Below are 11708 nucleotides of genomic sequence, written 5' to 3' on the forward strand. Positions count from 1 at the left end.
CCGACAACAAAAAGGAGGGTTCTCTCTCTCGAGATGACGGGTGCTCCCGGGGTGGGGGTTGGGGGGGGGGGTATTGGAATGCATATAGGAGGTCTGGCGTCATATGCGTATGGTTTTGACCGTGCGGAGAAGAAGACTCGCTTATCCATATACATATGGTTTTGACATGTCTCGTCCATGACAAACAAATGACATGACAATGGGGTCGATTCGGTGCTACGGTATGAAATGTCTATGAAACCAACATCTATTTCTGGTATCGTTGTCCCGCGAATGTTCCTCACGCGTCTCAGAGGGCTTCCTCAATTGGTGTGCGTGAGGTTATAACGCAATAAAAAGGAGGGTTCTCCATCGTTGAGATGGGAGGGGGGGGGTGTCAACTCACTGCATCAAGAAATTACTTCTTCAAAAAATCTTGCACGTGCGCGATGTATGGAGTCTATTATACCACCCCACGTATATAGATAGTTCAAAAAATCTTGCACGCGTGCGATGTATGGAGTCAAAAGAAGGTGCCCTCCAAGCAGTATGTGTGGTCATTGTAGTGCAAAACGGAGGTTCCTATGTATCGTTGCGGTGATACGTTGACGAGTGGTATGCGGTGGAGAAAGGGTTCGCATGCACAGAAAGAAGGGCCCCCTTGTCGGGAATGAAAGGTTCTGACATTGTCATAGGAACGTTCGTGTGCACTATTGGTCAATCGCTCTCTCCCTCTTTCACCTCAACATCGGATATAATGCTAAACAGATGAGTAGGACGCTCGTGTATGGGTTGTTCTCACAATGCAGAATCGAGGTTCCACGTGACCTATCAATGCGGTCGATTGGGAGGGGGGGGGGGCATTCACCCATAAAATGGTTCCCAAACCTAACGATCGTGTGCACTTGAAATATAGCCGACCATCAGTGTTTAGATTATTTTATCAAATGAGACAGAACAGCCTGTTATACTTGACGTATCATAAAAGTTATTTGATCAAAGACATACAAGTTCTGAAGAAATAGCGTGCACAAAAAACATCAGTCTGTTTTCCCTAGCTAAATCGGAGAATGGTATCAAAACACATTCAGTTAAATACTGCAATTTGCTTGCATCGAGCTTCTGATTCAAGGAAACAAGCATTGCATGGGTACACCTTGTAGTCGACGGCGATCCTGGGCTTGTCGGCGGGGCCAGGGATGACCTTAAAGGGCCACGGCTTCATATCCTACCTAGTTGAAAACTGGAATTCAGAAGCCTAAAAACCATGGGAGCAAAGCAATGTATACATAAATTGTTAAATATGCAGATAGATTCAGTGATCTGTTCTATAATACATATGGAAGATTACTGTTTGAAAATGCTAGAATAGTTTCTGCAATTCATATGGAAAATACATATGGAAATTGAATGCATGGCTTAATTCTACAATATCCACTGTTGGCATGTTCCAATTCATTCTATAATTTTGGGGAGTGCATGGCTTAATTCTATAATATAAAAAATGTGCAGACATATTAGTACACAGTAGTGTTGCCACTGTTGGTATTTATAATCCCCTCTAGATCACAACACAATTCTGTTAAAAAATCCTAGAGAATCAATATAGTATCTAGTGAAGGAATAAAAGGCAAACAGTAGGTATGTACTAGTAATCAACTAGACTGAATTGGAATGTCTGTACATATGACTATGACTGAATCTGATACATGATCAAACAGTAGGTATGTACTAATTAACTAGACAGTGTCCGAATGTCTGTACATATGACTATTACTGAATCTGAAACTGAAACATGCTCTCTGTTCAATCTGAAACTGCAGATGCTCTCTACTAATTTCGCATATGGCACACTTGACAAAAAATTCAGTAAAAACATGAGCTGCTGCACTTTGAGGCCTACTGCTACAAGTAGTATTAATTTCTAATTTTGTACGACAACACAAGATGAGCAGAGGGAGAGGATGAACCTAAGCTGCTGCTCATGTGATGAAGCTCCTCCTCCTCCTCCTAGGCGAGGACGATGGCTGCAATTGCTCAGCTTGTTCCCTCCAAATCGCTTGTCACTGCTAGACAGGAAGGATACACATACACGTTTTAGATCATTGTTTATCTCTACACGGCTCTACTTGAGTGAGAAACAATCTATATACTCTACTCAAATCCAAAGTGTAAACGCTAGGGCAAAATTACTCCCTCCTTAATCAGTACAAGAACAAGACAGTGTAAAGTTTTTGAGAGAAAAATACATTTATAAGAAACAAGACAGTGAACAAGAACAAGACACGGTCTGTAGATTAGAAGAAGTGAGATGGGGATGAGGTGCTACCTGCTGCTGCTGCTGAACCATGGGAGGGGAGGAAGCAGAATGGTGGCCACGAGAGTGGAAGAGTAACCACACGTCGTGCACCTGCACGCCTGCCAAATCGAATCAAAAAGAACGAACAACATCAGCCTTACAAATCAAATCAAACCGAACGAACAGAGGCGTAGAGAGGGAAGAGACCACGTTGTGCACCTGCTTGGTCTGCTGGCGCGTGGCTGCGGGAGCCGTGGCGGATCTGGACCTGCTTGAGATGGTGGGTAGGTCGGAGCTCAGGGTGGGGACACGGTGATGGTGAAGGAGAGGTCGCCGGCGGCTGTGCCTTGAAGGGGACGGCGCACCCAGATGACAGGGGGCTAAGGATTACAGGGAGAGGGAAGCTGTAGCTGACGAGGGTGCGCCGCCGTGTGATCTTGCTGCCACCAGGATGTATCTGTTCCTCTCTCAGTGTCTCCCGGTCTCTCTCCTATGTGCGGACGAGTTTTACCAGAGGCAACATCCCCGCTCGTTTTTCCACGATGTTGGTCATGAGTCTGCTTTCCCACATATTGGCTGGCGCAGTACTGGTGCCTGGTCACGGGTACGTCCCTGCTCATAACCACACCATTATTCACACATACACATGTATATATATATATATATATATATATATATATATATACAGTTTTTCCTACATGTTGCTTTCAGAGCCAGTGGCATTTGTCTTGGTGCCTTCAAAGCCAGTGGCATTTGCCTTGGTGCCTTCGGAGCACGATGACAATTGGGATTGTTTCATTGGTGAGGTAGCTCGTAATAGAATTTCCCTTTGGAATCTATAACCTGGTCGAGCAAAAATCTCGCTATTTCCTCTTGAAGTGCTCGTATGTGCTCCTATGATAGGAGCTTCTCCCGCACCGATTCGAACTGTTAAGAAGGAGATCAATATGCATGTGTATTAGTTATATGACTAGATATCGATAATGATGTAAAAATTGTGAATATTGTTCTGTCAAACCTACCCATAACTGTCTATCAATTTTGGTCCTTTCTGATGTCATCATGCGAATGTTCTCAAAAACATAGTATGCACACACATCAGACCCCTGCGCCTGCTTCAGGGCCTTTACGAGAATAGAATTTAATCAGATAATAATTAATGAAGCATGATAATTAATGGTATTGAAACTAGAATTAAAGAGATGCATGGTACCTAGCCAGTACTACTTAATTAATTATACATTGGGTCGAAACCAATACAACTTTTCTCTCCATTCGCCTGGAACCTCCTTCGAATTCCTGAACTTTTCCCAAGCCCTGCCCGCCGGCAAAGAAAATGAATAAACGAGTTATTAAATAGTTGATATCAGGAAATGACGACATAAAGAGGCCGCCATATAGTTAATAATGATTGAAATTACGTGTCGACTATCCCCTTCACGTTTGAGTAGTCTCTTTTTTAAGTAGTGAGTCCAGTACTTTAACTGTTCCTTCGTCAACTTTAATGATTAACAAAATCCGATGGTAACTGCATGCGCACACACGTTTGCATGTCTTAATTAAGCGGGCATGTGCATAACACTCATCATTGGTAGTAATAATTATTAACATCTAACTAGCTAATAAGTACAAACAAAATTTATAGTACAAGGCAGTGTGACTCACAGGAAGTTGTAAGGAAGTAGTATATCTTCATTGATATTGAGGCGTTTCAAGAACTCTAGCATGCTTTCTCTACATTTGCTTTATACCATGGATATGTCCGTGTTTCTTCCTTAACGGTATTTGGGTCAATGAACCCAATGCCATAGCGTCCACCTTTTTTCATTTCATACATCTTCATCCTACCACAGAAAATAATATAGTGAGGATAATTACACGCAATGATCGATCAATGAGCACTATAGCTAGCTTCAGACTTAAATTACAGAAAGAAATCACTTATAAACAATAACTACTGACGAGAGATTTGTCGAGTGCGTCTTGATTGAATAACTGAAAAAGTTCTGAATAATCAATGGACAAAGCTAGTTTATGGAAGTAATACTCTTCCTTGGCTTTCACCACGAGGGACTCTTGATTGATACTCTTGGTAATTTTCATGTACCAATCATGCAACTCATACATTCTCGTTGGGAGGTTCTTGACCTCCTCAGGCTTGACCAAAGGTTGGCCGCGAACATATTTCCGTTTTATGTCCTCCTATCTAAGCAGAGGCATGGGCTCAATCTCGAGGAGTTGTCCAACAGTGATACCGAACATTTTAGCCTGCCTTCTATGCTCGTCGGTTATTACCAGCTGACTGGTGCCGGCACTCTCATGTGTTGGTACAACAAGGAGGGGATCGATTGCGCCGCCTGTTCTCCTAGCTGGGGAACGGTTTTCCTGCATTTTTGGCTAGCTGCTTGGCTCGAGCTCGAGCTCGATTCCTTTTGTCGTGCTCGATGTGCCTTCCTGATTTGACGCTCATAGTCTGAGTCAACAGGCTTGGGAGCTGGTGCTTTAGCCATACGAATAAACTGGTCAATCTTATCCTCGGGCACTTTCTCCCTTGGAGGCGATGGCGGTTTCGGTCCAAAATGGGCGTCCACTTGGGCCTTCACTATGGCTTCGTTTTGCTCCTTGGTCATGTTGTAAGGCCTCCGCGGAAGAGGCGCGAGGCTTGAACCATATTTAAATCACTTGCCTCCGCCTGTACCGCCTGTACTACCTCGACTTGTAGCACTACGCACCATAGCTGCATCGGCTCTCTTTCGCGATTGCTGAGGGAGCGGAGACGGCTGACGCGGTGTCGGACTTGGAGGAGGAGTGGCACGCGTTGGTGGACTTGGAGGAGGAGGAGTGGCCTCACGCATTGGCTGAGTTGAAGCAGGAGGAGTGGCCTGACGCTGTGCTGGACTAGGAGGAGCGGGAGTCGTCTGCTCCTTGTCACCTCCTGGGATGTCAAGCTCTAGCTGACGCGGTGTTGGTGGCCTTCGAAAGATGATGCAATACTTTCTCCATAGGATGATGCGATGTATGGCCGGAACCCATGCTGCTTCTCTGCATGGATGGGACGGTGCTATCCAATGTTGGATCATCCGTTAGCTGCTGCCACTGCTGAGACCCCCTTTCCTGGCTAAGCAAGTCGATCTGCTGCTGCCACTGCAATTTGAGTGCCTAGTCTGCGTGCGCTGATTCTAGGCTTGAAGGCGTTCTGCTTCCTGCTTCTGCTGCTCGTCCTCCAGCTTCTTCTTCTTCTCCTCCACCATCTTCCTTCGCGTTCCATTCAGAAAAGCCCTCATACCACGGAATGACGCCCTTGCCTCGTGTTCTTCCTGGATGTTCAGGATTTCCCAGGGCGCGCGTAAGATCGTCGTTCTCTCTGTTGGGTGTGAACACCCTCTTTAGAGCTTGTTCTATTGCTTCAACTAACTTAACATCGGCTCCTTTAAGACATGCCTTCTTCGCAACCTGGCATGTCTTCGGGTCTGTTTGACACGAAAAATAATTAAAACAACGATGGTTGTCGTATTATTATCTCTCTACGCGCCAGGGGAAATAAACATGCGGGCGTGCCAGTGTACTAAGTACACAAATAAAATTAGGGAAACTTGCACTTTATTAATCTCTCATAGGAGAAACAAAATTACAAGCTTCCATTACATAAGCGCTCCATGGCCTGCTAGCGCGGCCAATATGACTTCGGTGATTGTGAAGTTCTGGTTCACGGGGCCTCAGAAGGCTCCCGATTAATTACGTCCGCGAGCTAGAGTCGCGAACCACATCCGATTAAGCTGCTGCAATGGTCGTCGTCTTCAAGTCTCGTCCTCTCCAAGTGCTCGGTGTAGACGATGGTGATGATGTGATGGAATAGAGGAGTGGAGCGGTACGTCCGTCGCTCCGGCGATGCTGGGTTGTGTCCCTCCGGCTTGTAGATGTCCGATGGTGAAGGTGTCTAGCCTCGTCAGCTCAGACATATGGGCGGCCTTCGCCTCGTCGGTGCCCGGCCTGGTGGTGTCCGCCTCGTCGGTGTCGGACATGGTGTGTCTTGCCTTCGCCTCGTCGGTGCCCGGCAAGATATGTGTAGCTTCATCGGAAGAAAGACATGTCGGTGAGGTGGCTTCGCCTCGTCGGAGCTTGGACGATGTTGGGGAAAGGTGTTGATGTAGAAGTTGGAGTCAACTTGAGTGTCGCCGCGTGCCATGCAGCGTCGTCTGAAGATGACGAGCTTGTCGATGTAGACCTCGAGGCGTCGCATTTACGGTGACGACCTCCACATGGTGTAGATGGTTGGTGTAGAAGAATGGCGGCATGCCGGTGCAGTCGGCATCCTTGCCAAGCGATAAACCAAAGAAGATGGCAATATCATCATGTCGAATTCCGATGGCGCCGAGGTAGAGGACATCCTCGCCAAATCAAGAGTTGATGAAGATTGTGACGCTGTGCCGCGGTAACCGCTGTCCACGCTGGGTGTGAAGTCGATATAGGCATACGACGGCGCATTGATGCAGACGTCGTCCTCGTCGGATGAAGAGTTGATGTAGTTGAATGACCGTCGAGCCTGATGTTGGTGATGACGACACTGGCGAGGTTGATGAAGATGTGAAGACGATGGATAACTCCTCCTTGGTCTTCTTCGGCGGCATCGGGCGAGCCCTAATCATCCGGCCAGCATCTCCGTAGTGAGTCCTACCTGCCGCTCAATTTCGGATGCGCTGAAATGAGAGGAAAAAAAAAGAGAGATAAAGAGAAGAAGACGTGTGTAGGCATGCAATTGAAGAAGATGGATGCCGTGATTTTGATCTTCCCTTGTTGAGGTAGATGATGGCATGGCCTTAGATGTCCGCCTCCTTGCTTGTAGGTGGCTACACTTGTTCTCCTGGAAGATGCACACACAAGTTCGTCACTGATGCCGGTATGCTTAGTCTCGGCGCGTCATCTACAGTCTTCATGGGCGCGCGCCTGGTCGCTGCCATCTTGAGCCTTGTTGTAGCGCGTACTAGGTCGCTGCCGCCGAGTGTCTCATCGATTCCAGGGAGATGGCATCGAAGCTTCATATTCATGTGTATGTGGATATCATCTGCCGAGTGCTTGGGCGCGATGTGTCGCTGCTCCCAACTGGTGCAGGTCGATGTTGGCAGGATGGAGATGGCGCCGGGTCATAAGCCGACAGCTTCGACGCTGTTATGGTGGTGTAGATGGCGTCGGGCCGCACGCCGACAGAGTGGAGACGGCACCGGGCTGCAGGTCGGCGGCTCTCACATCATCATGGCGGTGGTGATGGAGATAGCGCCGGGCTTCAGACCGGCAGCTCCAGTATCGTCGTGGCGGTGGTGAAGGAGCCGGGCTGCACGCCGGCATGGTGGAGATAGCGTCGGGCTTGAGGCCGGCAGCTCCGACGTTGTCGTGGCGATGGTGATGGAGCCGGGCGACACGCCGGTCATCCCTTCGGTGTCGCTGGCGAGGTAGAGTTGGTGCCGTGCTGCTTGCCGGGAGCCCTGGCGCTGTCGTTCGTGGCGGTGAAGACAGTGCCGGGATATACGCCGGCGGCCTTCCGATGTCGCTGCTGAGGTGGGGTTGGCGCCGAGCTACTCACCGGCTCCCTAGCCGTCGTCGTCGTCGAAGCATATCTGGAAGAAAGACACTTCTGGTGAGCCCTTCGTCGACGTCGCGGCGCCTCCATGGAGGTGAATTCGACGGGGCGTCTGGTCTCTGGGTAGATGAAAGACGGCACTGCCAGCCGGTCCTCCGGCGTCGTCGTGGAACACCCAAGTTGCCACAGCCGCCGGCGCGTCATCTCAACGTGGTGCCCGTGGCCTCCATTGGCGCGTGTATGTGTAGCCGCTGCGTCTGGGCTGTGTGGGTTGATGTGTACTGTGGAAGAGTACATGGAAGAAGACGCCGCCAGCGGACTCTCCGGCCGTCGACGCCGGGGTACATCTCAACTCTGGTCCCTTTTGGTGTAATCTGATATACTACCAAAAATAGAAAGAAAAATAAATGACTCATTGAAGAGAAGAGCACCGTGTCCTTGTATGCATGCGCCATGCAACTCGAAAGGTCTCCCGTCCTCTGAAGAGCTGGCTTGACTTGACACACAAACAGCGTCGTGTGTGATGCCGCCGACGTTGTCAAGCCCCGACGGGTGTCATTGCTTCGCGCCGCCACGTCCTCTCGTCAGTCTTCCCGCATGTGTACTCGCACCGCCGCGAGCGAGCGAGCCGCCGGTCGTACGTGCCGCCAACGTGGGCGCGTGTATCTCGGCTGGCTGCGTCCGTCCCGATCTTGCCGAAGCTGCCGCCAGGCGCATCTGTTCTTGGTCCTCCTCGGCCTCCTCCGTCCATCTCGTCGACGCTTTCGCCTGGGGCTGAAGAGAGATGAAATGAGAGAAGAAAATAGTGAGAATATTAATTATATAGGCACGCCCATTGGCAAAGAAGGATGCTTGTTGTGTTGATGGTTGATGTAGCATGTGGCTGCTTTTATAGAAGAAGGCTTCGATCGGGCTCACCGGCGGCCGTTCGTCGTCGTCGCGGACGCCGGCCCATCATCTGCGCCCTAGGAGTGCACCGAGACCGAGCACATGATCTGCTGGCACTGTGCTCGCGGCCTCCGACGGCGCGTGTAGTCGCTGCCTCTCCAGATGGGCGCGTCTCCTCTCCCTTCTCTTTTCTTGGACGCATGCTGTACGTTCGGCTGACAAACTTTGCGTCTCCAATCTGCATAATCAAGAAGACAGAAGAAGAAAAGAGAGAGATGAATCCACGTGCATGGTTCATGCATCAATTCGGCCTTGATGCCAGCGTCGACGCGTCATCCGCGGCCGGTTGCACGGTCCTCGACGCGGCCGCTGTGGGCGCGTCTCCCCCCTGGGGTCCCCTTCGTCTCGTGGTGGCTGCTTCTTATATAGGCAGGTGTGTGGCCAGAAAGGATAAGTCTCGCTCCAGAGTTGTTGAACCGGCGCTCCTGATCTCGTGGAGAGATGACAAGATAAGGATGCATTATCTCCTCTGAAGCTTATCCCCTGTGCGTGCATTGCAGCAGCCAGACCTACACACGGTCACGGCTAACACGTAGGGACCTGGCCTGATCAGCTTTCGTGGATAGTCAAGCCAACTAACTCGCCACGTTCAACGAGCTAGCTACATGCACGCATAGGATTTCCATCATAATCATAACTTGTACGTGAGATGTGCCCATGCATAACTCTTTGCATGCCTACGTACAAACTAGGTGCTAGGTAATCAGGTTGATTAGATCAAGTATGTGTGGACATAAATAATCACTGCTCCGTGGTCTTGATGACCCTCTCTGATGAATATCAACATATTATTCTTGGTCATATTCATGCTTGCACATACATATTGACACCATTTTTTTTATATTTCATAACAAAAATCGGCCAAAATGGCGTCGAACAAATGCCCCCCACCGAGTCGAGTTCGAACGCGAAGTGAACCGGAATCGGGTCGGTGAAATTCAATTCGACGAAAGGGCGCATTAACACCATGCAGCCGCCGTAACAGAAGAAAGAATCCTGGTGCCATAGGCTACCCGGACATTAAAGATTTTGCCATGTCTATTTAGAACAGCCGGATATCTTCAAATTCGTTGCACGCTAGTGGCATGCCAACTCTGCTAGCTGCGCTTTGTGATGCTCACTGCAGCCCCTCCAGAGCTAGTACAGAACCGGCTCTTTGTTTGTTGGGCTTGAAAGATTAAGACAAACGCCCTGCATCAGCTCATCCGAGAGTTCTCATGGCACGGAGTTGTTGTTTGCGAGAAGATCAGCTCAACAATTCACTTGGCCATCAACGTCTCTCCTGAGCATTTTTTTTACTCGCTCTCGTAGCACCGGGTAAAAGACGCCACAAGTATGCATCATAACGGAGTCTCATCCACTGTTTTTTTAACTAGCTCTCACAGGGAGAACCAGAGAAGCAATGGCGGGTAAATATGCAGTAGCATGCAATCGACAATGATCAAACTTCCTCAATGCTTCTTTCCTACCTGTTCCATCATCACGGCAAAAGAACATGAGGTGTGTAGTGTAGGAGCAGCTACAAGGTAGAGAACCATTGGGATACACGCATATGCACATCTCCAGCTTTTCCTGGCTCGCTTTTCAAAGGCACACGTACATGTATCTCTTTGTTAGCACAAGGAAGGAGAACGGTGATGCCGCGTCGCCCCGCTTGAGCGGGTGTGCTGGCTTGGCGGCAGCTGGAACGATCATGGTGCACGGGAGACGGGACGGCGAGATAGCGCCAAAGTTAGTTGTGGCTGCGTCGGTAGGAGCCCCACCACATGTACTTATAGTACTTATGATGACTTTGCGCCGCTCATGTCGGCTGCATTATCTTGAGTTTGCTACCATGATCAATAAAGTTAGAACATGCATGCTTATGCGTACAAGTGTACGTGCACGTCCCAACCCATGTACACATGCATCCCAGGTTCTTCACTTGATAGCCATGTGGCGTGCGAAGTTGTCGGTGTTGAGGGCGCGATCTTGGCGGCCACAATGACGATGGGCCTCCTAATGCAGGCGCATTCACAACCATCCTCGGCGTTTAGAACGCATAGAAGGTACACCCAACATTAGTTGAGAAGGTTGATGCCCCAGCATGGAGAAGAGATCATGTTGAAGTTGTGTGTGCGGAATAATGCAAGCTAATTCGCCCACACATGGATTCGATGAGGAAGCTTGTTGCGACCATGTAACAGCTATGGTGCCAGCCAACAAGAAAACTTTACAGCATCTTCATTCGACAGCGAAATACCATGCTTTGCCTTGAAGAAAATTTATCAGTCTAGTCGCGACCAAAGCTACCGTGGTGCCAGCCGACTAAACTGAAGGGTTTCACAGATTCACGCTGGCCGCACTGACGCGTTGCACTGCTCCCGTGAAGTTAACACATTGATGTAGATGAGCCACCAGAAAGCCATTGGTGGATCACCTTGTAATTGTCGAGGCAAACTCAAGACGTTGTGGTTGAGGTAGAAAAAGAAAATTCTACACCGGAATGCCATCGGCGTGACCATAACAGAGAGTGTCGGAATAGACATATGCTCTCGTTGTTGTTGTTGAAGATAAGGGTGCCGGAGTGCCGCGGCGGTGTTGTAGGTGCATGGGTGTTGCTACTACCAGTGCTGACAACGTATGTTGATGTAGACCAATAGTACGCCGGAATATCATGAGCGACATAGTGGACGCACTGGTGTTGCTGCCCCCCAGTGTTGGTGAAGTTTGTTGGTGTACATGATTTAATGTCGAGTAGTTGTCGGCGATGTCACGGACACGCGGGTCCGCTGCCCCCAGTGCCGATGGCATGTGTTGGTGCAGAAAGCTCTATGTCGGGATATCGTCGACAACCCTGTGAACACATGAGTGTTAACCCCCAATGTCGATGGAGCAGGTTGGTGAAGCCAGGACGCCGTCGGCAAT

The 11708-nt window shown here is 49.3% G+C and overlaps 1 long non-coding RNA gene across 2 annotated transcripts; it reads right to left on the reverse strand.

The window, feature by feature from the left end:
- Positions 1 to 927: 927 nt before the first annotated feature.
- Positions 928 to 2832, reverse strand: LOC119294353. Of its 2 annotated transcripts, none has more exons than XR_005143407.1 (4): positions 2498 to 2832; positions 2309 to 2397; positions 1950 to 2045; positions 928 to 1211 (listed from the first exon to the last, which is right to left on the reverse strand). It is a non-coding gene; the product is annotated as an uncharacterized LOC119294353 (long non-coding RNA). The 2 variants fall into 2 exon arrangements; XR_005143408.1 differs by having other exon boundaries at positions 1950 to 2048.
- Positions 2833 to 11708: the final 8876 nt, after the last annotated feature.

This window comes from Triticum dicoccoides, chromosome 4B (genome assembly GCF_002162155.2).
Source record: "Triticum dicoccoides isolate Atlit2015 ecotype Zavitan chromosome 4B, WEW_v2.0, whole genome shotgun sequence".
In the NCBI taxonomy this organism is placed as follows: Eukaryota; Viridiplantae; Streptophyta; class Magnoliopsida; order Poales; family Poaceae; genus Triticum; species Triticum dicoccoides.